At 46.2% G+C, this 27,303-nt stretch overlaps 1 long non-coding RNA gene and 3 other non-coding genes across 4 annotated transcripts; 1 reads left to right on the top strand and 3 right to left on the bottom strand.

The window, feature by feature from the left end:
- Nucleotides 1-3,379: 3,379 nt before the first annotated feature.
- LOC140398459 (uncharacterized) lies at nucleotides 3,380-19,172 on the bottom strand. The gene is made up of 4 exons (XR_011937495.1): nucleotides 17,841-19,172; nucleotides 9,714-9,796; nucleotides 7,887-7,969; nucleotides 3,380-7,549 (listed from the first exon to the last, which is right to left on the bottom strand). It is a non-coding gene; the product is annotated as an uncharacterized lncRNA (long non-coding RNA).
- A 393-nt stretch (nucleotides 19,173-19,565) lies between these two features.
- trnaq-uug (transfer RNA glutamine (anticodon UUG)) lies at nucleotides 19,566-19,637 on the top strand. The gene has a single exon. It is a non-coding gene; the product is annotated as a tRNA-Gln (tRNA).
- A 906-nt stretch (nucleotides 19,638-20,543) lies between these two features.
- On the bottom strand, nucleotides 20,544-20,615 carry trnaq-uug (transfer RNA glutamine (anticodon UUG)). Its single transcript has one exon. It is a non-coding gene; the product is annotated as a tRNA-Gln (tRNA).
- A 589-nt stretch (nucleotides 20,616-21,204) lies between these two features.
- Nucleotides 21,205-21,276, bottom strand: trnaq-uug (transfer RNA glutamine (anticodon UUG)). The gene has a single exon. It is a non-coding gene; the product is annotated as a tRNA-Gln (tRNA).
- Between the last annotated feature and the right edge of the window lie 6,027 nt (nucleotides 21,277-27,303).

Genomic DNA, 27,303 nt, shown 5'->3' with positions numbered 1-27,303 from the left:
TGGAGGGGCAGGAGGTGGCAGGTCTGGGGGCGCAGATTGAGGTGGATGAGGTGATCAAAGGAATAGGGAACATGCAAGCAGGGAAAGCCCCGGGACCAGACGGGTTCCCGGTGGAATTTTACAGGAAGTATATGGACCTGCTGGCCCCGCTCTTGGCGAGAACCTTTAATGAGGCTAAGGAAAGGGGGATATTACCCCCGACAATGTCAGAGGCGACGATATAGCTAATTCTGAAACGAGACAAAGACCCGCTGCAGTGAGGGTCATACAGGCCAATCTCCCTCCTAAACGTAGACGCCAAACTGCTGGCCAAAGTGATGGCGACAAGGATAGAGGATTGTGTCCCAGGGGTGGTACATGACGACCAGACAGGGTTTGTAAAGGGGAGACAATTGAATGCCAATGTACGAAGGCTGCTGGGGGTGATGATGATGCCCCCACCGGAGGGGGAGGCAGAGATAGTGGTGGCGATGGATGCAGAGAAGGCATTCGATAGGGTGGAGTGGGACTATCTGTGGGAGGTGCTGAAGAGATTTGGGTTCGGGGAGGGGTTCATTAGATGGGTTAGACTCTTGTACGGGGCCCCGGTGGCAAGCGTCGTTACAAACAGGCAAAGATCGGGATACTTTCGATTACATAGGGGTACAAGACAAGGGTGCCCCCTGTCCCCGTTACTGTTCGCATTGGCAATTGAACCATTGGCCATAGCGCTGAGGGACTCTAAGAGGTGGAGGGGGGTGCTTAGAGGGGGAGAGGAACATCGAGTGTCACTATATGCAGATGACTTACTGCTATATGTGGCGGACCCGGTAGAGGATGCCAGAGGTAATGCAGATACTCAGGGAGTTTGGAGAGTTCTCGGGATACAAATTAAATATGGGAAAGAGTGAGCTTTTTGTGATGCACCCCGGGGAACAGGGCAGGGGGATAGATGCTGTGTCGCTGAGGAGAGTGGCAAGGAACTTTCGATACCTGGGGATTCAGGTGGCCTGGAACTGGGGAATCCTACATAAACTTAACCTGATGCGACTGGTAGAGCAGATGGAGGACTTTAAGAGGTGGGATATGGTGTCCCTGTCATTGGCGGGCAGAGTACAGGCGGTTAAAATGGTGGTCCTCCCGAGGTTTCTTTTCGTGTTTCAGTGCCTCCCCATCCTGATTACAAAGGCCTTTTTCAAAAAAATAGACAGGAGTATTATGGGCTTTGTGTGGGCGGGAAAGACCCCGAGGGTAAAGAGGGGGTTCCTGCAGCGCAGTAGGAACAGAGGGGGATTGGCACTGCCGAGTCTGAGTGACTACTATTGGGCCGCTAATGTGTCGATGGTCTGTAAGTGGATGAGGGAAGAAGAAGGTGCGGCATGGAAAAAGTTGGAGATGACGTCCTGTAAGGGAACGAGTCTAAAAGCGCTGGTGACGGCTCCGCTACCGTTCTATCCGAAAAGGTACACCACAAACCCAGTGGTGGTGGCGACCTTGAAGATCTGGGGGCAGTGGAGACGACACAGGGGAGTGACGGGTGCCTCGGTGTGGTCCCCGATAAGGAATAACCACAGATTTGTCCCGGGGAGGATAGATGGGGGGATTTCAATGTTGGCAGCGAGCAGGGATTAGGAAGCTGAAGGACCTGTTTGTAGACGGGATGTTTGCGAGTCTGGGAGCATTGGAAGAAAAATACAAGTTGCCACCAGGGAATGCTTTCCGATACATGCAAGTGAGGGCATTTACGAGGCAACAGGTGAGGGAATTTCCGCAGCTCCCGATGCAAGGGATCCAGGATAGAGTGATTTTGGGGGCATGGGTTAGAGAAGGTAAAGTGTCCGAAATATACAGGGAGATGAGAGACGAGGGGGAGGCGATGGTAGAGGAGCTGAAGGGAAAATGGGAAGAGGAGCTGGGGGAAGAGATCGAGGAGTGGCTGTGGGCAGATGCCCTAAGTAGGGTAAATTCTTCGTCCTCGTGTGCCAGGCTTAGCCTGATTCAATTTAAGGTTCTACACAGAGCGCATATGACGGGAGCAAGACTGAGCAGGTTTTTCGGGGTGGAGGATAGATGTGGAAGGTGCTCAGGAAGCCCGGCGAATCATACTCACATGTTCTGGTCGTGTCTGACACTGCATGAGTTCTGGGAGGGTGTGGCAAGAGTGATTTCAAAGGTGGTGGGGGTCCGGGTCAAACCAGGCTGGGAGTTAGCTATATTTGGGGTTGCAGAAGAACCGGGAGTGCAGGAGGCGAAAGAGGCCGACGTCTTGGCCTTTGCGTCCCTAGTAGCCCGGCGAAGGATTCTACTTATGTGGAAGGAAGCGAAGCCCCCGGGCGTGGAGGCCTGGATAAACAACATGGCAGGGTTCATAAGACTGGAACGAATAAAATATGCGTTAAAAGGATCGGCTCAGGGGTTCACCAGGCGGTGGCAACCATTCCTTGACTATCTCGCGGAACGATAATGGAAAAACAGAAAAGACAGCAGCAGCAACCCGGGGGGTGGGGGAGGGGGGGGGGGGGTGGAAGGAGTATTATCCCGTGTTTTTGTTTTTTGCCAGTTGTTGATATTTGCTTTTTGGTTTATCTCTTTTTTCATTTGTTGTTAGTTTAATATATTATTCAAATAATGTTTAATGTATATTCCTTTATTAAGCTGTAAAAACGGAAAATTTCTGTTTGAAAAATTTCAATAAAATATATATATTTTTAAAAAACGCCCCGGGCCACTGTCCATGTGGTGTTTGCACATTCTCCCCATGCTTGTGTGGGTTTCACCTCCCAAACCCAAAGACGTGCAGGGTAGGTGGATTGGCGACGCTAAATTGCACCTTAATTGGAAAAAATGAATTGGGTACTCTAAATTTATTTTTTTAAATGAATTCTGTAGAAAATCAGTTAACTTCAAATGATTGCAATGTTCAACAATGTACACCTCAAAGACAAGCAAAGGACATAATTGTATAGTGTTTTTGTTTTTTATTTCACTCTAAGTTTCTTACTTCTGATGTGTGTGTGTATTTGTGTGTGTGTGGTGTTATCACATCGTTTTTTTCTGGGGTTCAGTAACCAATAAGCAGACTCTTTCTTTGAACTCAAGAAAATCTGCATTGATTGCTTCCTTATTAACAAATAAATAGATTTGGATTGGGAAAGGAATTTACAGGGAAAGGGTAGATACATTTCTGATAAGAAATGGGTTAAAGGGATATGGGGAACAGGCGGGGAGGTGGATTTGGGACCAGGAAGAGATCAGCCATGGACTGATTGAATAACAGAGCAGGCTCGAAGGGCTGAATTGCCTACTTCTGCTCCTTATTCCTTGATGTGTTATGTATGTTGGATTAACACGGACTGCAACTTGATGCAGAATCAGTTGAAAACAGGCTTCCAACGCTGTAGATGGTTCAACACTGCTTTATTGAACTTGCCGAGTAATGTACACAGTTCACTGTGGGTCAACACTCTATTAATCTAAGCTTGCTAACCTTGGTCTGGCTTGCCCAGACTTGCTCTGTGCCATGTGTAGTAGGTGCTGACTGTACATTGCACCCCGACTGTTGCTACAGCTATCACCAGTACGAAAAGGCCGAACCTTCCTGCCTCGTGTGTTTTATACTGGTAATGTACCCTGTAGTGTCCTGCCTGATGATTGGTTGTTCTGTATTCTGTGTGGTGATTGGTTCCTGTGTGTGTCCATCACTGCCTGTCTGTATCTCATTATGAACATGAGTGCATATTATGACATCTCCCCTTTTAAAATAAATTTTGGATGCTTGTGGCTGTGTGCTTGTATTTACATGTGTGACTATGTGCAAAATGGTGAGTGAGTGAACATATATACATGGGAAGGTGTCTATCGTGAATATACAGAACAAGGTGAACAAAATTTACACAGTTAAAGTCTATAAGTCCAGTCTTTGTGGTGGCCGACGGATTCTTGTCGACCGCCTCAGAGATGGCGGGGGGGATGCCGGCGTCTCGACAGGTGGAGTGCTGCCAGATTGGCGGGCTCATGGTTTGAAATGTCCGGAGGAGGCGTCTCGACATATGGAGGGTTATGGTCAGGTGGTGGTGGGCAGGCAACTTTGGTCACCCAGAAATTTGATTGATGACAGACCAAATGAGCATTTGGCCCTGTTTAGCTTGAGGCCATTCTCGTGGACCATTTTAAAGACCTGTTTGAGCCGATCTATGTGCTCTCGGGGGTCGTAGACCAGATTATCACGTCATCCACATAGACTCGCACACCCTCGATGCCCTCCATCATTTGCTCCATTATGCGGTGAAAGACTTTGGAGGCTGAAATGATACCGAAAGGCATGCGGTTGTAACAGTACCTGCCGAACGGAGTGTTAAACGTACAGAGCTTCCTGCTGGAGTCGTCTGCCAGAAACTACGTGTATCTGCCAGAAACCACGTGAGGTGTCCAGCTTGGTAAAGAATTTGGCGTGAGCTATCTCAGAGGTTAATTCTTCCTGCTTCGGGATCGGGTAGTCCTTCCTCATTATGTTGCGATTGAGGTCTTTGGGATAGGTACACATTTGTATTTCGCCTGAGGGCTTCTTCACGCAGACCATGGAGCTGACCCAGTCTGTTGGTTCCGTGACCCTTGAAATGATCCCCTGGCTTTGGAGCTCTTGCAGCTGCGCTTTTAAACGATCCTTTAGAGGAGCCGGCACCCGGCGTGGGGCATGAATGACTGGGGTGGCATCCGGCTTGAGTAGTATTTTGTAGTGATACGGGAGCGTGCCCATCCCATCAAACACATTGCGTGAGGATGTCGTCTATGTCAGCCTGTAGATTCACATGAGATGAGGCAGTCAGAGGTGCAGAGGACATGGCATGGATTCGCTGTACCAGATTAAGGAGTTTACATGCCCGGGCACCGAGCAGGGATGCCTTGTCAGGCCTGACAATCTCGAATTTTAACGTCGCCGTGATTGCCTTGTGGGATACAACTAGATGACACGATCCACTAGCAGCTAGTGGATGGTGTCATCTAGTTGTAATCAAGGAGCTGGCAGGCTGGTGGAAGAATTTTGGGTTGGTCTCGGATGCTGTCGAGCTCTGCCCGGGATATGAGGTTTGCAGACACACCAGTGTCCAGTTTGAATTGGATTCTGCACTGATTCACTTTTGACGACAGCGCGCCATTTATCACCAGAATCCACACTTAGGATTGAGAGGCGCTTTGCATGAGTGGAGGAGACATTCTCACGTGTGGTGATAATGCCCACCTGATATGGAGACTCGAGGCAGTCATCATTTGGATCCGTTGGGCTTTCGGGATCGGAATTCTGTATGCCTTGCTGTATGCAGTGGACAGGTCTGCGTTGCAGCTGGGATCGCTGGCTTTTGACCGGTGGAGCAGACTTGCATAAGGCCGCATAATGCCCAGGTTTTCCATATTGTTGACATCGTCTTCCTTTGGCTGGCCCATTTGTTGCCTTAAATGGGCGGAGCCACAATTTTGGCACGTCATGACGCTGATGTCAGTGCATTCCGTGCGCCTGTGCAGTGCGGTCGGCCGACGTTCGCACATGCGCAGTAGGGTTTTTGGCCACATTGTCCTCCCAGTCGCGGTGCGCCTGCGTGGGGCCCCATGGAAAGCCCGCGAAACGGCCACTGAACCCTGCGAAACGGCCACTCTCCTCAATGCTCAGGCCCTGTAGCCTAGTGATGGCCTGTACACTTTCTGCCTTGTGGGGGGCTTGCTTTGCCGTTTCTGCCGCCTTTCTGGCATGTTCATGGACAACGCACGTTTCGAACGCGATCGGGAGGGTCATACATTTGATTTTAAGGAGCTGCTCCCGCGGGGAGTCGGAATGGACGCCGAAAACGGTCTGATCCCGGATCATGGAATCAGCAGTCGAGTCATAGTTACATGACTGCGCTAAGATGCGGAGTGGGTCAAAAAGGAGTGAAAAGGTTCATCCTTACCCTGAAGCCTCTGTTGGAAGATGTACCGTTCAAAGCTCTCATTCGCCTCGACTTCACAGTGGCTGTCGAATTTTTGCAGAATGGTCTGGAACTTTGCTTTATCTTCTCCTTGGGCAAACGTGAGCGAGTTAAAGATGTGGATGGCGTGAACCGCGCCGTCGACAGGAGCAGCGCGATTTTCCTGACATCTGATGGTTCCTCAAGGTCGGATGCCGCGAGGTGTAGGCGGAACTTCTGTCTGAAGACCCTCCAGTTGGCGCCGAGGTTGCTGGAGATCCGGAGCTGTGGAGGGGCCTGGATCTTTTCCATACCGCTGGCTGTTTGCTACTTGCTTTCCGGTCGTTTCAGATTTACTCGAGGTAGGTCCGTTAGAGTTAATAGTTTCCTGGTACCATGCTGTGTTATATATGTTGGATTAACACGGACTGCAATTCGATGCAGTGTCACTTGAAAACAGGCTTCCAACGCTGTAGATGGTTCAACACTGCTTTATTGAACTTGCCGAGTAATGTACACAGTTCACTGTGGGTCGACACTCTATTAATCTAAGCTTGCTAACCTTGGTCTGGCTTGCCCAGACTTGCTCTGTGCCATGTGTAGTAGGTGCTGACTGTATATTGCACCCTGACTGTTGCTACAGCTATCACCAGTACGAAGAGGCCGAGCCTTCCTGCCTCGTGTGTTTTAGACTGGTAATGTTCCCTGTAGTGTCCTGCCTGGTGATTAGTTGTTCTGTATTCTGTGTGGTGATTGGTTCCTCTGTGTGTCCATCACTGCCTGTCTGTATCGCATTATGGACATGAGTGCATATTATGACATTCCTATGTTCCTATATTTTAATATCTTTTATTGCAGCCTCCAACTGATGGGGCTCAATAGAATAAGTGCTAACTCGTTCCTCCTAATCGGTTCTAAAGAATGTGAATAAGATTGTAATAGAATAGAAAAGTACATTTGGAATAATTCTTGAAATTTTACTGTGAGACTGGACTACTGGAGCACTAGAGGTGCAAAATAGAATTTGAGGATTTATGTCAGAAAGCTCTTCAGTGAATATCAACATATGGAGCAGACCTCAAGTTAAAGTTCTTAAAGCAAATTCCCTGAATTAATTTTAGAAAGAGTTGCCGACTAGGGGTAAGGCGGGAGCCCTTTAGGATCCTTTTAGTCAGATGACCTTTCCCATTCATAATTACATTCTGGCTTGTGAGCACATTTCTTGTGCACAGTTTCGGCTTATTGTTGTAAATATCTTCCAGGCAACTGCCTCATTACCTTATCGGACAAGACAAAATGTGATTGAAGTTTTATTCTCCAAAGTTAAGGAACACTGATTGGGGAGTACAGCAACATTTTGTCTTTCTCACCCGCATGAAAAGAAACAAATTGTGAGACGATTCTCCTGTCGAAGAATAGGCAGTGTTTAATCATTTCCAATAATTTCTTAATCTTACTTGAAATTTACTTGAAGTCTGCGGATGAATTGAGCAGTTTTACTATGTTAAAGACGATAGATACATGTAGTTGATGGTTGATGTTAAGGGAACGAGGAACTCATTTTTGGTTAAACATCTTTGGAAAGATTCAAAAACCAGTGTAGAAGATTTAAAGGCTTATTGCTGTAGTACCTGTATTAAAAGATTAGAGATATAAAGGAAAATTCATTTCAACCAGTGGATTGGAATTCTTTTGCACATGAAATAGAACTAAAGACAAAAAAAGAGAATTGAGGTGATGCTAAAGGGAAAGGCATGCACTCCTCACATCTAACAATCCAAACATAATCAATGTACAAAAATGACCAGGAACGTCAATTGATTTGCAATTACGATATAAAATTTCCAATGTCGGGTGGAAATCCCCAGCCCCCTTGTGGCGGGTTTTCTCACTGCAGTGGTGGCTTGCCATTGGCCACGAAGGGGACTTCTGGTCCTGCAGAAGTCAATGGCGATTTCCATTCCTCACCTGTGCCACTGTGGGTCAACTTCGGCAGAACAGGAAGATCCCACCGGCAGGAAGGGCTGGAGAATTCTTCCCATAGTCTTTACCTAGGCATACAGAACACAATTAAAGCATTGTTTTACAGTATTTTCCTCCAGATTTATTTTACTCTCATTGAGATTAACATTAGTAAAAACAACGGCTTGGATGGAAGGTTGGCACTTTTTGGCAGAGTGGTGCAGTGTGTGGCAAAAATGGTCTGGTAGCTGACAGCCCCAACAGTGGCTTTCTCCGTTGTATCATTTGACTAATAGCTTAAAAAAGTGAAGGAGCAGGTCCCATGACATTACTCTGGAAGGGCGGGCTCTATCAGCAACTGAGGTTTTAAAAGATCAGTGCGCTCTTTTTAAAGGACAACCCGATGCAACAAATTAAAGTTGGAACCCCCATCCCACCTGAACAGCACCAACTGAACAACCTTCCCACATAACCCACCCCACCATGCAACATACTTGCCCATGGAAAATTCCTCCAACGCAATACCTTCACAACGCAACACCACCACCACGCAATACCCTCCCCACCATGGAACCCCTCCCAATGCAACAGCACCCCTGCACAGCTCCCCACATCCACGCACAGAACACCACCTCACCCTACAACCCCCATGGAACACGACCCCCAGCACTGCCAGCTGGTATTGCCCTTGACATTACTCCCCGGCTTGCACTCTGGCATTGTCCAGGCAGTGCCATCTTGGTGGGCTCTGGATTTTTGAGCTCGGTGGGGGTTGGGAGCATCTCCTGTGGTGGTGATGGCTGAGTCGAGGGGGAGGGTGTGTGAGAGACCCCAAATCCTTTTGGTGACATGGAATTTGCGGGGGCCTGGTAGAACAGGCGAGAGTTTTTGCTCACTTGAAGAGTCTGAGGGCTGAGGTGGTGCTGTTGCAAGAGACACATTTGCGGGTGAAGGACCAGATAAGGCTCCGTAAGGATTGGGTAGGTCAGGTGTTCCACTCAGGCTTTGATAGCCGGGCCTGAGGGATATCTTAACTGATAACAGTATAGTCTGCTTTCAGATGGAGAAGGTGGTGGCAGATCCGGGGGGACGGATATGGTCTCAGGGGTATTTGAGGGTAAGTCGGTAGTTTTGGCGCATATATGTGCACCAAATTGGGATGATGTAGATTTTGTGAAGAGGATAATGGCAGCTATTCCGGACATGGATATGCACCAGTTGATTTTGAGGGAAGATTGGAATACAGTCTTAAACCTGAAAGTGGATCTTTCCAATCTGATGTCGATGACCACTTTCTGGTTGTGTGTGTGTGTGGGAAGGGGGGGGGGGGGTGGATGGCAAAGGTGCTGGTGGCATCTATTAGAGAGATGCTTGTTACATTGGGCCCTCAACTGGGAGTATTTTGATAGGTCACAAGATCAATTCAAGAGTAATTGAACAGCTCTTCTTAAGGCGGACAGCTTTGGAGGCAGGGGGAAGGGGGGGGGGGGGTGGCGGGGGAGGTCTGCAAGGCCAACAAATGGCATAGAAACAGGATCAGGCAGAGATCCCAGTTAAAATAAAATGTTAGAGAAAGGGTTTCAGGGAGCAGGCTTTAAGTAGAGATCTTTTAGGACAAAGGTGCTTTGGAACAGTTACTCTGCTTGGAGTAGCTATAGTTCTGAAAATATGCTCGTTAGCTTGTGTCTGAGTTTACTCAGCAATCCACCGAAAATGAATTTCAGAAGGTAAGATTGAAACACTGCAGTTTTCTCACTGCAGTGGTGGCTTGCCATTGGCCACGGGCAAGGCCTTCTGGTCCTGCAGAAGTCAATGGTGATTTCCATTCCTCACCTGTGACACTGTGGGTCGACTTCGGAGGAACAGGAAGATCCCACCGGCAGGAAGGGCTGGAGAATTCTTCCCATAGTCTTTACCTAGGCATATAGAACACAATTAAAGCATTGTTTTACAGTATTTTCCTCCAGATTTATTTTACTCTCATTGAGAACAACATTAGTAAAAACAACGGCTTGGATGGAAGGTTGGCACTTTTTGGCAGAGTGGTGCAGTGTTTGGCAAAAATGGTCTGGTAGCTGACAGCCCCAACAGCGGCTTTCTCTGTTGTATCATTTGACTGATAGCTTAAAAAAGTGAAGGAGCAGGTCCCACAACATTACTCTGGAAGGGCGGGCTCTATCACCAACTGAGGTTTTAAAAGATCAGTGCGCTCTTTTTAATGGACAGTCCGATGCAACAAATTAAAGTTGGAAGCCCCATCCCTCCTGAACAGCGCCAACTGAACAACCTTCTCACATAATAACCCGCCCCACCATGCAACATACTTGCCCATGGAAAATTCCTCCAACACACCTTCCCAATGCAACACCACCACCACGGAACACCCCCCCCACCGCAATGCAACAGCACCCCTGCACAGCTCCCCACATCCACCCACAGAACACCACCTCACCCAACAACCCCCATGGAACACGACCCCCAGCACTGCCAGCTGGTATTGCCCTTGACATTACTCACCGGCTTGCACTCTGGCATTGTCCAGGCAGTGCCATCTTGGGTGGGCTCTGGATTTTTCAGCTCGGTGGGGGTTGGGAGAATCTCCTGTGGTGGTGATGGCTGAGTCGAGGGGGAGGGTGTGTGAGAGACCCCCAATCCTTTTGGTGACATGGAATATGCGGGAGCCTGGTCGAACAGGCGAGAGTTTTTGCTCACTTGAAGAGTCTGAGGGCTGAGGTGGTGCTGTTGCAAGAGACACATTTGCGGGTGAAGGACCAGATAAGGCTCTGTAAGGATTAGGTAGGTCAGGTGTTCCACTCAGGCTTTGATAGCCGGGCCCGAGGGATATCTTAACTGATAACAAAATAGTCTGGTTTCAGATGGAGATGGTGGTGTCAGATCTGGGGGGTGGGATATGGTCTCAGAGGTATTTGAGGGTAAGTCGGTAGTTTTGGCGCATATATGTGCACCAAATTGGGATGATGTAGATTTTGTGAAGAGGATAATGGCGGCTATTCCGGACATGGATATGCACCAGTTGATTTTGAGAGAAGATTGGAATACAGTCTTAAACCTGAAAAAGGATGTTTCCAATCGGATGTCGATGACCACTTTCTGGTTGTGTGTGTGTGGGGGGGGGGGGGGGGGGGGGGGGGCAAAGGTGCTGGTGGCATCAATTAGAGAGAAGCTTGTTACATTGGGTCCTCCTCTGGGAGTATTTTGATAGGTCACAAGATCACTTCAAGAGTCATTGAACAGCTCTTCTTAAGGCGGTCAGTTTTGGAGGCCGTTGGGGGGGGGGGTCTGCCAGGCCTACAAAATGGCATAGAAACAGGAACAGGCAGAGGCCCCAGTTAAAATAAAACGTTAGCGAAAGGGCTTCAGGGAGCAGGCTTTAAGTAGAGAGATCTTTTAGGACAAAGGTCCTTTGGAATAGAGTTATTCTATTTGGAGTAACTATAGTTCTGAAAATATGCTCGGAAGCTTGTGTCTGAGTTTACTCAGCAATCCAGCGAAAATGAATCTCAGAAATCAAGATTTAAACGCTTCAAGTTGGACCATTGCGAAAACTATCCAAATGAGAATGACATTTGGAGAGAATTCCAGGGCAGGATCTTCAAATGTGGAGATTGGAATCGTTCATGAGAAAGACTAAATTTTGATGAGACTGGTTGTCTCACAATGCGACGAACGTCAGGGTGGGTTTGTTAAGAAAGCCATGTAATCGGATTTAGGTGCGTCTGTGATTGTATATAGGGTGTATAGGGTGTTGGTGAGGCCGCATCTGGAGTATTGTGTTCAGTTTTGGTCTCCTTACCTGAGAAAGGACATATTGGCACTGGAGGGAGTGCAGAGGAGATTCACTAGGTTGATCCCAGAGTTGAGGGGATTAGATTATGACGAGAGGTTGAGTAGACTGGGACTGTACTCATTGGAGTTTAGAAGGATGCGGGGGGATCTTATTGAAACATATAAAATTATGAAGGGAATAGATAGGATAGATGCGGGCAGGTTGTTTCCACTGGTCGGGGAAAGCAGAACTAGGGGGCATAGCCTCAAAATAAGGGGAAGTAGATTTAGGACGGAGTGTAGGAGGAACTTCTTCACCCAAAGGGTTGTGAATCTCTGGAATTCCTTGCCCAGTGAAGCAGTTGAGGCTCCTTCTTTAAACGTTTTTAAGAAAAAGATAGATACCTTTCTAAAGAATAAAGGGATTTGGGGATATGGTGTACGGGCCGGAGAGTGGAGCTGAGTCCACAAAGATCAGCCATGATCTCATTAAATGGCGGAGCAGGCTCGAGGGGCCAGATGGCCTACTCCTGTTCCTAGTTCTTATGTTCTTATGATTTAGATGAGGGAACAATATGTAAGATGTAGATAGTCCAATTAGGGAACAGGCCGTACTGGACCTGGTATTGGGGAATGAGCCCAGCCAGGTGGTCGAAGTTTCAATAGGGGCGCATTTCGGGAACTGTAACCATAATTCAGTAGGTTTTAAGGTACTTATGGATAAGGATAAGAGTAGTACTCGGGTGAAGGTGCTAAATTGGGGGAAGGCTAATTATAACAATATTAGGCAGGAACTGAAGAATTTAGAGGGCGGCTATTTGAGGGTAAATCAACATCTGACATGTGGGAGTCTTTCAAACATAGCCAGGGAAAGGGTTAGCCCACTCAAGGACAGGGGAGGGAATCTATGTATGGAGCCAGAGGAAATGGATGAGGTACTAAATGAGTACTTTGCATCAGTATTCACCAAAGAAAAAGACTTTGTGGATGATGAATCTGGGGAAGGGCATGTCAATAGTCTGGGTCACATTGAGATCAAAAGGTGTTGGGCATCTTGAAAAATATTAAGGTAGGTAAGTCCCCAGGACCTGATGGGATCTACCCTACAACACTGAGGGAGGCAAGGGAGGAAATTGCTGGGGCCTTGACAGAAATCTTTGCATCCTCACTGGCTACATGTGATGTCCCAGAGGACTGGAGAACAGCTAATGTTGTTCCTTTGTTTAAAAAGGGTAGCAAGGATAATCTAGCAAATTACAGACTGGTGAGCCTTACGTCAGTAGTAGGGAAATTATTGGAGAGAATTCTTCAAGACAGGATTTACACCCATTTGGAAGCAATTTGACATATTAGCGAGAGGTGGCATGGTTTTATGAAGGGGAAGTGTTGTCTCATTAACTTGATCGGGTTTTTCGAGAAAGTGACAAAGTGATTGATGAATATAGGGCAGTGGATGTTGTCTACATGGACTTCATTGGCAAGGTCCCTCATGGCAACTGGTACAGAAGGTGAAGTCACATAGGATCAGCGGTGAGCTGACACGATGGATACAGAACTGGCTCAGTCATAGAAGACAGAGGGTAGCAGTGGAAGGATGCTTTTCTGATTGGAGGGCTGTGACTAGTGGTGTTCCACAGGGATCAGTGCTGGGACCTTTGCTGTTTGTAGTATGTACAAATGATTTGGAGGAAAGTATAACTGGTCTGATCAGTATGTTTGCAGACAACACAAAGGTTGGTGGAATTGTGGACAGTGATGGGGACTATCCGAGGATACAGCAGGATATAGATTGAACATAGAACATAAAACAGTAAGCACAGAACAGGCCCTTCGGCCCTCGATGCTGTGCCGAGCTTTGTCCGAAACCAAGATCAAGCTATCCCACTCCCTGCCATTCTGGTGTGCTCCATGTGCCTATCCAATAACCGCTTGATAGTTCCTAAAATGTACAATTCCACTATCATAGCAGGCAGTCCATTCAACACACTAACCACTCTCTGAGTAAAGAACCTACCTCGGACATCCCTCTTATATCTCCCACTCCAAACCTGATAGTTGTGCCCCCTTGTAACCGCTACATCCACCCGAGGAAATAGTCTCTGAACGTCCACTCTATCTATCCCTCTCATCATCTTATAAACCTCTATTAAGTCGCCTCTCATCCTCCTTCGCTCCAATGAGAAAAGCCCTAGCTTCCTCAATCTTTCCTCATAAGACCTACCCTCCAATCCAGGCAAATCTCCTTTGCACCATTTCCAATGCTTCCACATCCTTCCTATAATGAGGTGACCAGAACTGCACACAATACTCCAAATGTGGTCTCACCAGGGTCCTGTACAGTTGCAGCATAACCCCACGGCTCTTAAACTCAAGCCCCCTGTTAATAAACGCTAACACACTATAGGCCTTCTTCACGGCTCTATCCACTTGAGTGGCAACCTTCAGAGATCTGTAGACATGAACCCCAAGATCTCTCTGTTCCTCCACATTCCTCAGAACCCTGCCGTTGACCCTGTAATCCGCATTCAAATTTGGCCTACCAAAATGAATCACCTCGCATTTATCAGGGTTAAACTCCATCTGCCATTTTTCGGCCCAGTTCTGCATCCTATCAATGTCTCTTTGCAGCCTATGTCCACCTCATCCATTACTCCACCAATCTTGGTGTCATCAGCAAATTTACTGACCCACCCTTCAGCCCCCTCCTCCAAGTCATTTATAAAAATCACAAATAGCAGAGGACCCAGCACTGATCCCTGTGGTACAACGCTGGTAACTGGTCTCCAGTCTGAAAATTTTCCATCCACCACCACCCTCTGTCTTCTATGTGATAGCCAGTTACTTATCCAATTGGCCAAATTTCCCTGTATGCCACACCTCCTTACTTTCTTCATGAGCCGACCATGGGGAACCTTATCAAACGCCTTACTGAAATCCATGTATATGACATCAACTGCTCTACCTTCATCTACACACTTGGTTACCTCCTCAAAGAATTCAATCAAATTTGTGAGGCAAGATTTACCCTTCACGAATCCGTGTTGACTATCCCGGATTAAGCTGCATCTTTCCAAATGGTCATTAATCCTATCCCTCAGGACCCTTTCTATTAACTTACCGACCACCGAAGTAAGACTAACCGGCATATAATTACTAGTCATTCCTATTCCCTTTCTTGAACAGAGGAACAACATTCGCCACTCCCCAGTCCTCTGGCACTATCCCCGTGGACAGTGAGGACCCAAAGATCAAAGCCAAAGGCTCTGCAATCTCATTCCTTGCCTCCCAAAGAATCCTAGGATATATCCCATCTGGCCCAGGGGACTTATCGACCCTCAGGTTTTTCAAAATTGCTAATACACCTTCCCTCAGAACATCTACCTCCTCCAGCCTACCCGCCTGTATCACATTTTCATCCTCAAAAACATAGCCCCTCTCCTCGGAGAACACAGAAGAAAAGTATTCATTCAACGCCTCTCCTATCTCTTCTGACTCCATGCACAAGTTCCCACTACTGTCCTTGACCGGCCCTAACCTCACCCTGGTCATTCTTTTATTTCTCACATAAGAGTAAAAAGCCTTGGGGTTTTCCTTGATTCGACCTGCCAAGGACTTCTCATGCCCCCTCCTAGCTCTCCTAAGCCCTTTTATTAGCTCATTCTTTGCTACCTAGTAACCCTCAAGCGACCCAACTGAACCTTGTTTTCTCATCCTTACATACGTTTTCTTTTTCCTCTTGCCAAGACATTCAACCTCTTTTGTGAACCATGGTTCTCTCACACGGCCATTTCCTCCCTGCCTGACAGGAACATACATATCAAGGACACGCAGTATTTGTTCCTTGAACAAGTTCCACTTTTCATTTGTGCCTTTCCCTGACAGTTTCTGTTCCCATCTTATGCTCCCTAATTCTTGCCTAATCGCATCATAATTACCCCTCCCCCAATTATAAACCTTGCCCTGCCGGCCCTATCCCTCTCCATTGCCAAAGTGAAAGACACCGAATTGTGGTCACTATCTCCAAAGTGCTCTCCCACAAACAAATCTAACACTTGGCCCGGTTCATTACCCAGTACCAAATCCAATGTGGCTCCACCTCTTGTTAGCCTATCTACATATTGTGTCAGGAAACCCTCCTGCACACACTGTACAAAAACTGCCCCATCCGAACTGTTCGACCTGTAGAGGTTCCAATCAATATTTGGAAAGTTAAAGTCACCCATGACAACTACCCTGAGACCTCCACACCTATCCATAATCTGCTTTGCAATTTCTTCCTCCACATCTCTATTACTATTTGGGGGCCTTTGGAAAACTCCTAACAACGTGACCGCTCCTTTCCTATTTCTAATTTCAGCCCATATTACCTCAGTCGGCAGATCCCCCTCGAACTGTCTTTCTGCAGCCGTTAAGCTATCCTTGATTAACAATGCTACTCCTCCACCACTTTTACCACCTTCCCTACTCTTACTGAAACATCTATACCCCGGAACTTCCAACAACCATTCCTGTCCCTGTTCTGACCATGTCTCCGTAATGGCCACAACATCGTAGTCCCAAGTACCAATCCACGCTCCAAGTTCACCTTGAAGATTGGTTAGAGACTTGGGCGTAGAGATGGCAGATGGAGTTTAATCTGAACAAATGTGAGGTAATGCATTTTGGTGGGAAATATACAGTCAATGGCAGAACCCTTAAGAGTATTGACAGGGAGAGGGAGCTGGCTGTACAGGTCCATAGGTCACTGAAAGTATCAACGCAGGTGAGAAGGTAGTCAAGAAGGCATATGGCATGCTTGCCTTCATCGGACAGGGCATGGGGTATAAAAATTGGCAACTCATGTTGCAACTGTATAAAACCTTAGTTAGACAACACTTGTGTTCAATTCTGGTCACCACACTATCAGAAGGATGTGGAGGCTTTGGAGAGGGTACTGAAGAGGTTTACCAAGATGTTGCCTGGTATGAAGGGCATTAGCTATGAAGGGAGGTTGGATAAACTCGGTTTGTTCTCACTAGAACGAAGGAGGTTGAAGGGTGAGTACAGTGGTTAGCAATGTTGCTTCACAGTGCCAGGAACCTGGGTTTGATTCCCGGCTTGGGTCAATGTCTGTGCGGAGTCTGCACGTCTCCCAGTGTCTGCGTGGGTTTCCTCCGAGTGCTCCGGTTTCCTCCTGAAAGACGTGCTGGTTAGGTGAATTGGACATTCTGAATTCTCCCTCAGTGTACACGAACAGGCGACTAGGGGATTTTCAAAGTAACTTCATTGCAACTTCATACAAGTAACATAAGCCTACTTGTGACACTGATAAAGATTATTATTAGAAGTCAGGGGTAACACGGTGGCACAGTGGTTAGCATTGCTGCTTCACAGTGCCGCGGTCCCAGGTTCAATCCTGGCTCTGGGTCACTGCCCATGTGTAGTTTGCACATTCTCCCCGTGTTTGCATGGGTTTCGCCCCCACAACCCAAAGATGTGCAGGCTAGGTGGATTGGCCACGCTAAAATTGCCCCTTAATTGGAAAAAATTAATTGGGTACTCTAAATAAAACAAATCTGCAAAATATAATAATCTTTATTGTCTCAAGTAGGCTTACATTAACACTGCAATTAAGTTACTGTGAAAAGCCCCCAGTCATCACATTCCAGCGCCTGTTCGGGCACACAGAGGGAGAATTCAGAATGTCCAATTCACCTAACATTATGAGGGGCATGGACAGAGTGGATAGTCAGAAGCTTTTTCCCCAGAGTGGAAGAATCAATTAGTAGTGGACATTGGTTTAAGGTGCAAGGGACAACGTTTAGAGAGGTGCGAGGGAAGTTTTTTTACCTGGAGGATAATGGATGCCTGGAACTTGCTGCCGGAGGAGGTGGTGGAAGCTGGTTCAATAGTGGTGTTCAAGTGGCATCTTGACAAATACATGAATAGGATGGGATTGGAGGAATACGGCCCCATAAGTGTAAAAGGTTTTATGTTAGACGGGTAGCCCGGTCAGCGCAGGCTTGGAGGGCCGAAGGACTTGTTCCTGTGCTGTTCTATTTTTTGTTCTTTGTTCGAAGAGCAGGTCAGAGGCTTCGGAATTCTGTGGATAGTAACTCACGTCCTGACTCCCCAGAGCCTGTCCATTATCTACAAGGCCTAAGTTAGGTGTATGATGAAACATTCTCCACTTACCTGGATGAGTGAAGCTCTGGTAATGCTCAAGCTCGACACAATCTGGATGCTACCCCATCCACCACCATCAACATCTGCTCTCTCCACCACTGATGCACAGTAGTAGCAGTGTGTACCATCTTCAGGATACACTGCAGCCACTCACCAAAGCTCCTCCAAGCACTTTCCAAAACTGTTATCTTCACCATTTAGAAGGCCAAGGGCAACAGACACATGGGAACACCACCACCAGCAGGCTCCCCTCCAAGTCACACACCAGCCTGACTTGGAAATATATATGCTGTTCCCTCACTAACAGCACTGTAGGTGCACCTAATAATATTTATTAGTGTAATAAGTAGGCTTACATTAACACTGCAATGAAGTTACTGTGAAAACCCCCTAGTCACCACACTCCGGCACTTGTTCAGGTACATTGAGGGAGAATTCAGAATGTCCAATTCATCTAACAAGCATGTATTTCAGGACTTGTGGGAGGAAACCAGAGCAGCTGGAGGAAACCCACGCAGACATGGGAAGAAGAGAACGTGCAGACTCCAAGCGGGAATCAAACCCAAGCCCCTAGAGCTATGAAGCAACAATGCTAACCAATGTGCTACTGTGCCACCCAACACCACATGCACTGCAGTGGTTCAAGAACACAGCTCACCACCACCTTCTGAAGGGCAGTGGTTAGCACGGCTGCCTCAGAGGGCCAAGGCCTCGGGTTCGACTCCAGCCTTGGGTGAATGTCTGTATGGAGTTTGCACGTTCTCCCCATGTCTGCGTGGGTTTCCTCTGGGTACTCCGGTTTCCTCCCAAAGATGCACAGGTTAGGTTGATTGGCCATGATTAATGTTACGGGGATAGGGCGGGGTGAGTGGGGCTAAGTATAGGATTTTTTCAGAGCGTTCGGTGCAGACTTGATAGGCCGAATGGCCTCCTTCTGCACTGTGGGCACTCCATGGATTAGGGACAAGTAATACAATTTCTGGGTTAGCAACGCCAGGTCCCATGGAATGGATGAAAAAACATTTACACCCACAGTGCTTTGGGGGGGGGGGGCAGAATTTTGATCCAACCACAACAATGAAGAAAAGTGCGTAGTATTTCCCAGTCAGGATGGTGAGTTGGGAAGGGAACAACCTCCCCAGGTGATGGTTCGCCCATGTGTCTGCCGCCATTGTGCTGGATCATCGCAGGACCTGGGTGGTCAGGATCACTGGCTCGCAAGGTGTGTGGCAGGAGGCCTGCGCCGCGATGTCTCTCGCCGTTATGGAGTGAGGAAGCAGGGTTCCCCTAGCAACTGTCTCATCAACCGACCTGCTCCCCTAGCAACTGCCTCAGCAACTGACCCCCGCCCCGCCCCGCCCAGCGGCCGGCCACCATTGACACCTCCGGCCGCTCGCTGAGCTCTCGGGCGCGCGCGCGTGCGAGGTTGAGGTCGAGGCGCCGCCCCCTTTCCGGAAAGAGCCGAGCGGCCCTGTGACCTCACTCGGGTTGTTGGGGAAGGAGGGCGTTCGGTAGGTTCCGGCTCCGCGGGGCAATGGCGGGGGGGGGGGGGGGGAGGAAATCATTGCGAGACTGGAGGGGGGGGGGATAAAACCCCACAAACGGTACAAATCCGCTGATTAAAGTCCTGACGTTCGACGCCAGCGTTACAACAACGATCGTCATGACGTGCAGCGGAAGGACAGATGATCACGTCGCCTATTAAAGCGCCTATTCCACAGCGGCTGACAGGATGGTCCCATGGTGTAATGGTTAGCACTCTGGACTTTGAATCCAGCGATCCGAGTTCAAATCTCGGTGGGACCTCAACATGTTTTTATACATCAACCCGCCCAGAATTTGGCTGGTCGCTCAGGCGATCCCAGGGTAAATTAACTGTGTGCGGGATAGCAACCGTGACATTAATCCACCAACCTCTTTGTTTTTCCTTTTACGACTTTCCGATGCTGTTGCACCGGCGTTTGCATTCTGCCCTCTGTCATTCCTGTACCCCTTCCCCTCCCTTTACAATGCGACTCTGCTTGCTGCCCGGGTGTGGCGGTGAGTTTCCCCCACCCCCCCCCCCCCCCCCCCGTGTCTGGGTGGAAATAAGCACCAGCCGCACAAAAAAAAATTGCCATGAATTAAACTTGCTGGAAGCTTAAACTAAAACGTACCAATTGCCCCAATTTTAACACATAAACCTCTGCCCAATTTTAAAGACACTTCTAAAATGAGCACAATATAAATGCAAAAACAAAAATTTAGGAAACGTACCAAAGGTTACAAGACAATTGCCCCAATTTTAACACGGGGACCTCGGGGCCCAATTTAAAATAAACTTCTAAAATAAAAGTTTAAAACAGAAACATCTAAAATGAACACAATATAAAAGTTGAAAGAGAAACTTCTAAAATGAGCACAATATGAATGTTAACACAGAAACTTTTAAAACGTATCAAAGGTTAAAAGGCAATTGCAGAATTTTAAAATTCTGTTCAATTTTAAAGACACTTCTGAAATGAAATTTAAAAACAGAAACTTCTGAAATGAAATTTTAAAACAGAAACTTCTAAAATGAGAATATATATAAATATGAGAACCCCCCCCCCCCCGGGTATGTGGCGGAGTATTAACATTGCAGAGTAGCTACTGAGATCCGCACTCACATCACTGGAGTGAAAAATCCGGATTATTAATCTTCTTTAATTTATTGTTCATTAAAACATGTTGAGGTCCCACCGAGATTTGAACTCGGATCGCTGGATTCAAAGTCCAGAGTGCTAACCATTACACCATGGGACCACGTTGAATGCTAAGGAGTTCTACAAAATTGAGAAGTTCACATCACCGGATTCAAACTCCAGGGTTATACTTTGGGATTGTTTGTCACGGGAATAGTTGATGTCAGTTTCCGGCAGAAAGCAGCCAGCTGCCAGACACACACCAGCACTGCGTTAACTGAAGTGCTCCCTGACTAACAGCCCAAGCTCCAACATAATCACGGTTCCTTCACATATCACTGAGTCAAAATCCTGGAACTCACATCCCGACAGCAGGGCATTTGTAACTACATAACAAACTGCAGTGGTTCAGGCAAACGGCACACCACTGCCTTCCCAAGGTCAATTAGGGATTAGCAATACATGCTGGACATGCCAGCGATGCCTACATCCCATGAGTGAATAGAAAAAACGAATGCAGGAGGATGCAGGTGGCAGGTCATTTCTGTCAGATTGGCCAATATTTATAAATATGAACAATTACCCTCCCTCCCAACAGTCTGGTGGCATGTAGTGGAGTATGAACTATTTACAGAGTAGCTACTGAGATCTGCACTGAAAATCCACATTACTAATCTTTTTAAAATTATTGTTCATTAAAATACATGTTGAGGTCCCACCAAGATTTGGACTCGGATCACTGGATTCAAAGTCCAGAGTGCTAACCATTACACCATGGGACCACATAAAATGCAATGGCTTTCTGCAAAGTTGAGAAGTTCACACCACCGGTTTCAAACTCCACGGTGTGAATGTCCACCGCAGCAAAGTCCAGACGCAGGGGGATTCTGCAGAAGCCCTGCCACGTGCACATTATTGCCGGGAAGTTTAAACTTCTGATAGTCTGGTTTCAGGGGTGAAAGTAACTTACATTTCTTACTGGTCCGGTCGTATCACAATCTCCTCGGCCCCGTTTTCACCCAGAGGGTGGTGGGAATTTGGAACTCACTGCCTGAAAGGGTGGTAGAGGTGGGAACCCTTGCAACATTTAAGAAGCACTTGAAACGCCATAGTACACAAGGGTATGGAACAAGTGCTGGAAAACGGGATTAGAATGGATAGGTGCTTGATGGCTGACACAGACAAGATGGGACGAAGGGCCTCTCTGTGCTGTAAAACTCTATGACTCATCACTTTTGGCTTTGTATGACATCTGTGTCTGCACTTGGTCTATTGTGACAAACACCTTGACTTTCTACTTGGACCTGCCGCGCCCCAATGTAGCTATTGTTTTAAACAATCTTTAAATAAAAAAGTGAGCTTCTGCCCTTGCCATTATTGCTGCCATTTGGATCTTTTTAAAACAAGAAACCTGATTAAACTTAAACCTCCTCATTTATTCGATTAAGAAATGGTGCATTTTTGTATAAAAATCCTACCTTCCAATTATTATCGTCCAATCATCTTAAAAGTTTTAAGTCCTATTCTGGAATTCTTTCAGCAGTGTTAAACATTTGTTAATTTTTTTATTCTTCGCCCAGCAGAGTCATTGCAAACTGAGAAAAATGCTGCAAATTTCCATGGTTTAGATCTTTATTGGTCAACGGAACGTTTCATTACAAATAAAAACTGTAGAATATAAGAACTAGGAGCACGAGTCGGCCATCTGGCTCCTCGAGCCTGCTCCACCATTCAATAAGACCATGGCTGATCCTTTTGTGGACTCAGCTCCACTTACCCGCCCACTTACCCTTAATTCCTTTACTATTCAAAAATCTCACTGGGCAGGGAATTCCACAGATTCACAACCCTTTGGGTGAAGAAGTTTCTCCTCAACTCAGTCCTAAATCTGGTCCCCTTTATTTTGAGGCTATGCCCCCCGCCCCTTAGTTCAGGTTTCACACGCCAGTGGAAACAACTTCCCTGCTTCTATCTTATATATTCCCTTCATAATTTTACATGTTTCTGTAAGATCCCTCCTCATTCTTCTAAATTCCAATGAATATAGTCCCGGTCTACTAGTCTGTCCTCTTAAGCCAATCCTCTTGACTCCAGAATCAACCTAGTGAACTTCTTCTGCATCCCGTCCAGTGCCAGTATATTCTTTCTCAAGTAAGGAGACCAAACTGTACATAATACTCCAGGTGTGGCCTCACCAGCACCCTATACAGCTACAACATAACCTCCCTGTTTTTAAACTCCATCCCTCCAGCAATGAAGGACAAAATTCCATTTGCCTTCTTAATTACCTGCTGCACCTGCAAATCAACTAGGTTTGGGGGGGGGCGGGCGATGAGGGGGGGATCTTATTGAAACTTACAGGATACTGCGAGGCCTGGATAGAGTGGACTTGGAGAGGATGTTTCCACTTGTAGGAAAAACTAGAACCAGAGGACACCATCTCAGACTAAACGGACGATCCTTTAAAACAGAGATGAGGAGGAATTTCTTCAGCCAGAGGGTGGTGAATCTGTGGAACTCTTTTTACTGCAGGAGGCTGTATGAGTGTCTTTATGACAGAGATGGATAGATTCTTGATTAATAAGGGGATCAGGGGTTATGTGGAGAAGGCAGGAGAATGGGGATGAGAAAATATCAGCCATGATTGAATGGTGGAGCAGACTCGATGGGCCGAGTGGCCTAATTCTGCTCCTATGTCTTATGGTCTTATTAGCTATTCATGCACAAGGACACCCAGGTCCCTCTGCACAGCAGCATACTGCAATTTTCTTACCATTTAAACACTAGTCCATTTTGCTTTTATTCCTACCAAAATGGATGACCTCACATTTACCAACATTGTACCTCATCTGCCAGATCCTGGTCCACTCACTTAAACTATCAATATACATCTACAGACTTTCAGCGTCCTCTGCACACTTTCCTCTATCACTCATCTTAGCGTCATCTGCAAAATTTGGTACATTGCACTTGGTCCTCAACTCCAAATCATCTATGTAAATTGTAAACAATTGCGGTCCCAATCCCCATTCTTTGCTTTCGGTTTGTTAACCCATTCTCTATACATGCTAATACATCACCCATAACGCTGTGCAGCTTTATCTTATGCAGCAGCCTTTTGGGCGGCACCTTGTCGAATGCCTTCTGGAAATCCAAATACACCACATCCACCGGTCCCTGTTGTCCACCACACTCGTAATGTCCTCAAAGAATTCCAGTAAATTTGTTAAATATGACCTGCCTTTCATGAAACCATGCTGCATCTGTCAATGGGAAAATTTCTATCCCGATGTCTCGCTATTTCATCCTTGATGATAGATTTGAGCATTTTCCCCACTACATAAGTTAAGCTAATGGGCCTGTAGTTACTCGTTTTTTGTTCTCTCCTTTTTTAAACAGCGGTGTCACATTTGCTGTTATCCAACCTGCCTGAACCGCTCCAGAGTCCAACGAATGATGGTAAATTACCACAAGCGCCTATGCTATTTCCCCCACCATCTCTTTTCGTACCCTGGGATGCAGTCCATCAGGGCCAGGTGACCTGTTTACCTTTAGCCCCATTAACTTGCCCAATACTACCTCCTTAATGATAATGATTGTTTCTAGGTCCTCATCTGTCATAGCCTCCTTGCCATTAATTATTGCCATGTTATTTGTGTCTTCCACTGTGAAGACCGACACAAAATACTGTTCAATGCCTCCACCATTTTCTAATTTCCTCTCATTAAATCCCCCTTCTGATCTTCGAAAGGACCAATGTTTACCTTAGCCACTCTTTTTCGTTCTATATATTTGTAGAAACTTTTGCTATCTGTTTTTATATTCTGAGCTAGTTTATCACATACTCTATTTTACTTTTCTTTATAGATTTTTCGTGGCTTTCTGTTGACCATCAAAGTTTCCCCAATCCTCGGGTTTCCCACTAATCTTTGTCACTTTGACTGCATTTTCTTTCAATTTGATACCCTACTTTATTTCCTTAGATATCCATGGCTGATTAGCCCTTTTCCGACAGTCCTTCCTTTTCACTGGTATATACTTTTGCTGAGCACTGCGAAAAATCACTTTCAAGGTCCTCCCCCTTTCCCCAATTGTCCCACCATAAAGTCTTTGCTCCCAGTCTACCCTAGCCAACTCCTCCATCATCCCATTGTAGTCTCCTTTGGTAAGCACAAGTCACTGGTATTGGATTTTACCTTCTCACCCTCCATCTGTATTTTAAATTCACCCATACTGTGATCGATCCTTCTGAAAGGATCCCTAACTATGAGATCATTAATTATCCCTTGGTCATTACACAGGACCGAATCTAGGATAGCTTGCACCCTGAAGTTAAAAACTCACCACTAGTCTTAGAATTCCCCCTATACCAAAAAAGGGTCGATATTCCAAATGGTGAACAGGGATTCTCACTCCCCGACTCCGCTGCAGGCGTCAGTGGGTGCTATTCAGGTCAAACTATATTTTCAAGTTATCCCCCGGTACAACCCATACCTTCATTGAATAATTTTACCTACTTACCCCTCAATAGCATTGATATCCTGGGTCCTGCGTTGCTAAGTAAGCAAAGCAGGCTAATAACCACTGTTTCAGGTTAAAACTTTTGAGTTATTTTATTATTATATTTTTTCTTTTTAAAAGATGCAATCACTGTCTTTACAGAAAAGTAAAAAGATCTTGCTTCTGGATCCTTCTGGTTGGTTGAAGGGACCTTCAGGCCCAACTTGACAATCAATCTTCTTTTTAAAATCTGGTCTTCTTTAGATGTATTCGCTGATGAGCTCGGTTGCTGTGTCGATTCTTTCCCATGTGCCGAGCTGTGAGAGCTGGCTCTGCTGGCTGTCCCCTTTCTTCGGGTTTATATATTTTTCTAACAGTTATCTAGTTTTTATGACTTTATTGTAAGGTAACTCTTGATTTTCTTTGATTGTAAAAAGTATCTTTGATCTAAACATTCTAATCCAACTAAGTATTCATTTTGACATAACCTCATCTCATAGATCTGATTACATTGTGTCCTTTGTGATATTCAAAAATACTTTGACTTCAAGAGGTATTACTTTTGGTTTGGTTCCTGTCATTTCTTTCGTTTTATTTTCCAATTGTGTCCTCGGCTCATAATTTTGACTTTGATTTTGGCTTTGAATTATGCTTCTCGTAGACTGATAGTCTCCAGTTTTCTTTAATTTACCTGGTATTAGCAAAATGTCACACCTAGAATTGTCACCAAATTCAACTGAACCGCGTCCTTTCTTTTCCAGCTGCTTACTAAGACAGTTACTTTCAATGAAGGTGTGAGCCATTGTTTTTGGCTTCATTCAAAATCCTGTGTGTTTGCTAAGCCTGCTTGACCAAGGCTATCTGCATTTTACAATCCTTCCCTGGCAGCTGCTGTTAACCCTTTGTGGGATCTTGCCCTGTATTCTCTCATGTTTCTCTCAGACCAGATATTGCCAGACTTCCATGTTTCAAATGACACATCTTTCCATATTTTCAACAACAACCTTCATAGGTTTCATTACATACTGTTCGAGGAAACTATTGCGGATACATGCTATGAACTCCTCCTCAAGGCTGCCTTGACCGACGTGGTTTGACCAATCGACATGTAGATTAAAATCCCCCATGATAATTACCGTACCATTTTTACATGCATCAGCTATTTCTTTGTTTATTGCCCGTCCCACCGTGTTGTTATTATTTGGTGGCCTGTAGACTATGCCTTTCAGTGACCTTTTCTCCTTACTATTTCTAATTTCCACCCAAATGGATTCAACCTTTTTCTCCATAGAACCTATATCATCTCTCACTACCACCCTGATGTCATCCTTAAACATCAGAGCTACACCACCCCCTCTTATCTTCCTGTCTGTCCTTTCGAATAGTCTGATACCCCTGGATATTTAATTCCCAGGCATGACCACCCTGCAACCATGTCTCTGTAATGGCCATTAAATCATACTCATTCACGATGATTTGTGCCATCAAGTCATTGACCTTGTTTTGAATACTATGAACCTTCAGGTAAAGTGCCCTGATACTAGTTTTAATACCTTCTTTTTGAATCCTAACACCTCCATTAATAACATCTCCTGAGTTCTTATTCCCTTTAACTTTTTAAAAATAATTTGCCATGTAGTTGAACCCACCTTCCCACATGCTAACTGCTGCTTTGTTTCCCATTAACCATGATACTAAACCTTCCTTTCCCCCAATGTTTGAAAATTTTATTTTAATTGTATTAACTCCAACAAAATCAGCAAGATGTAAACTCTGATCTCACTGTACTTGATTCAAAGCTAGCAGTGACTTCAAACCCCTGCTATAAAGATAGATAATTAGATGCAAAACTAAAGGGATGTTTAACTAGTGTTGACTGTTTTTCCAATTTGCAATAAGTGCTTGGTCCAGTTTTTTACTGGTACGCTGTACCGGACCGTACCAGCTTACGTTCAACATTGGTGGATTTCTACTACCAAGGGCCCTCCGTGAATATCTCTGACTGAGCTCAAAGTCAGAGACCTGGGTCAGGTATGCAGGAAATACTTGCAAAATTACACTGGAAATGCTAGGATGCTTCATACCTGGTATAACTGAAATTAGCCAGCAAAACCGACCTGAGAACCACAACCGAACCCTCTAATCAGTACAGTGCCTCGCCACCCCCCAACCACCCAACATGACCCAACCTATTACTCTCTCACCACCCCCAATCAGACCTGACTCCCGGTCCCACCAACCCCGTGACCGATACCTCTGACCTGACTACTCCTCCTAATCCAACTCACCCTCTGGCCCAACTACTGCTT

The sequence above is a fragment of the Scyliorhinus torazame genome, chromosome 21, assembly GCF_047496885.1.
Source record: "Scyliorhinus torazame isolate Kashiwa2021f chromosome 21, sScyTor2.1, whole genome shotgun sequence".
NCBI lineage: Eukaryota > Metazoa > Chordata > Chondrichthyes > Carcharhiniformes > Scyliorhinidae > Scyliorhinus > Scyliorhinus torazame.
This window is presented reverse-complemented; position numbering and strand designations above follow the sequence as displayed.